Source organism: Agelaius phoeniceus, unplaced genomic scaffold, assembly GCF_051311805.1.
Source record: "Agelaius phoeniceus isolate bAgePho1 unplaced genomic scaffold, bAgePho1.hap1 Scaffold_437, whole genome shotgun sequence".
NCBI classification, from domain to species: domain Eukaryota; kingdom Metazoa; phylum Chordata; class Aves; order Passeriformes; family Icteridae; genus Agelaius; species Agelaius phoeniceus.
Genome location: NW_027510009.1, coordinates 58,284 through 61,022, shown reverse-complemented (window position 1 = coordinate 61,022; position 2,739 = coordinate 58,284).

Genomic DNA, 2,739 nt, shown 5'->3' with positions numbered 1-2,739 from the left:
CTCTGTGGTTTTGGGGGGTTCTGGGGTTTCTCTGCGTTTTTTGGGGGGATTTTTGGGGTTTCTCTGTGGTTTTCTGTACCTCAGTGATTTTTGGGGGTCTCAGTAATTTGGGGAGGGGTCTCAGACCTTTTTCCCCCCCCCAGCTGTCAGTCAAGAACTGCTTCATCCGCGGCTCCGTGGTTCGCTACGTGCAGCTGCCCGCGGACGAGGTGGACACGCAGCTGCTGCAGGACGCGGCCCGCAAGGAGGCGCTGCAGCAGAAACAGTGACCCCAAAATCCGGGCGGATTCGCCCCAAAATCCGGGGGGATTCGCCCAAAATCCGGGGGGATCTCCCCGCCAAATTGGGGGGGGGATTCACCCCGAAATATCGGGGGGATTCGCCCTGAAATACCTGCAGAGATCATTCCCACGAAACCGGGGGGATTCACCCCAAAAGTGGGGGGATTCGCCCGAAAATCTTGGGGGGATTTGCCCCAAAACTGGGGGGGATTCACCCTGAAATACCTGCAGAGATCATTCCCACAAAACGGGGGGGATTCACCCCAAAACTGGGGGATTTGCCCTAAAATCTGGGGGGATTCGCCCTAAAGTCTGGGGGGGATTCGCCCTAAAGTCTGAGGGGATCTCCTCCCCAAAATCTGCAGTGACCCATCCCCAAAAATCTGGGGGGGATCTCTTCCCTGAAATCCGGGGTGATCTCCCCCAAAACTGGGGGAGATTTTGGGGAGAATTCACCCCAAAATCTGGGGGGGTTCACCCCAAAAACGGGGGGGGATTCACCCCAAAAAAGGGCGGATTGACCCCAAAATATCTTGGGGGATTCACTCCTAAAAAGGGGAGGGTTTACCCCAAAACTGGGGGAGATCCTCCCCAAAATCCTGCCGGGACCCCTCCCCAAATCCGGGGGTGTCCCCAGGCCCCTTTCCAGAACCCCAATAAATGCCGGGCCCTGCCCCGCTCTGTGTGCGTGTCTCTCATGGGGGTTTTGGGGTAATTTAGGGTGATTTTGGTGGTTTTTAGGGTGATTTTGGGTGGTTTGGGAGTTTTTGGGGTGGTTGGGGATTTTTAGCGTGATTTTGGGATTTTTCGTTGGTGTTTGGGGTGTTTTTGAGGTGATTTCGGGGTTTTTCGGGTGTTATTGAGGTGATTTCGGGTGGTTTTTGTGTGATTTCGGGTGCTTTCGGGTGTTTTGGGGCTGATTTCGGGGTTTTTCTGTTGTTGGGCGGTTTTCGGGTGATTTTGGGGTGATTTCGGGGTTTTTCGTGTGTTTTTGGGCTGATTCCGAGTATTTTCGGTATTTCCAAGCCCCCCCCCCGTTTGCCTCTCGGAGTTTTTGCTCCTCCGCTCCGCTGGGGGGCGCCAAGCGCGGCGGGCTCGGCGCTCCCTTTGCGTCATCACCGCGGCGCCGGAAGCGCGCCCCGCACCAGCCAATGGCAGCGCGGGGTTCCGCGCACGCGCAGCACGCTCCGCCCCACGTGTCTCCTCCCGCCGCTGCCGCCGCCGCCGCAGGTACCGGGGGCGTGGGGAGGGGCTGGGGGGGCACGTGACCCCCGGGACCCCCAAAAACCCCAAAATCACCCCAAAAAAACCCCAAAAAATCCCTGTACCCACAGGTGCCGGTACCGGCTCCCAGCCCCACCTGCGGCCCTCAGGGACCCCCAAAAACTCCAAACTTACCCCCCCAAAAAAACCCCCAGGAATCCTCAAACACTCCCCGGGACCCCCAAGAACCCCAAAATCACCCCAAAAAACGCCTAAGAAACCCCTGTACCCACTGGTCCCATACCAGCCCCACAGCCCCACCTGCGGCCCTCAGGGACCCCCAAACACCCCCCGGTGCCCTCTGTTATCCCCATTTCCCCTCGTTAATTTTATAATTTCCCCCCATTTTTCCCCCCGTTAATTTTTTAAATTTTTTCCCCATATTCCCCCCGTTAATTCCCCAATTTTCCCCCATTTTTCCCCCCGTTAATTTTTTAATTTTCCCCCCATGAATTCCGCAATTTCCCCCCATTTTTCCCCCCGTTAATTTTTTAATTCTTCCCCCATATTCCCCCCATTAATTCCCCATTATTCCCCCCTGTTAATATTTATAATTTTTTAATTTTTACCCCGTATTCCCCCCATTAATTCCCCAATTTCCCCCCATTTTTCCCCCATTTTTTCCCCCCGTTAATTTTTTAATTTCCCCCCATATTCCCCCCATTAATTCCCCATTATTCCCCCCATTTTTCCCCCCAATTATATTCATATTTTCAATTTCTCCCATTTTCCTCTTGTCCCCCCCCGCCCGTCCCAGCGATGCCGCCCCCCCCCGTGCTGCTGCTGCCGCCCCCCCCCGGGGACGCCCCCGCCCTTCGCGTCCTCATCGCCGCCCGTTTCTCCGGGGACCCCCCCCCCGGCGCTGCAGCGCGTGCCCCCCGGGACCCCCGCCCCGCCCGGGACCCCCCCCCAGCCGCTGCCGCTGCTGCGGAGCCCCGGGGGGGCCCTGCTGGGCCCGGGGGCGGCCGCGCTGCTGCTGAGCCCCCCCCGCCTGCGGGGCCGCGACCCGCGCGAGGCCGCCCTGGTGCGGCAGTGGGTGGCGTTCGCTGAGGGGGACCTGGGCACCGCGGCGGCCTTGGCCATGGGGGGGCCCAAACAGGTGAGGGGGGGTCCGGGGGGGGTTTTTGGGGGGGTTTTGGGGGGGTTACAGTGAGATTTGGGGGGGTTTGGATGGGTTTGGGGGGTACAGGGTGCG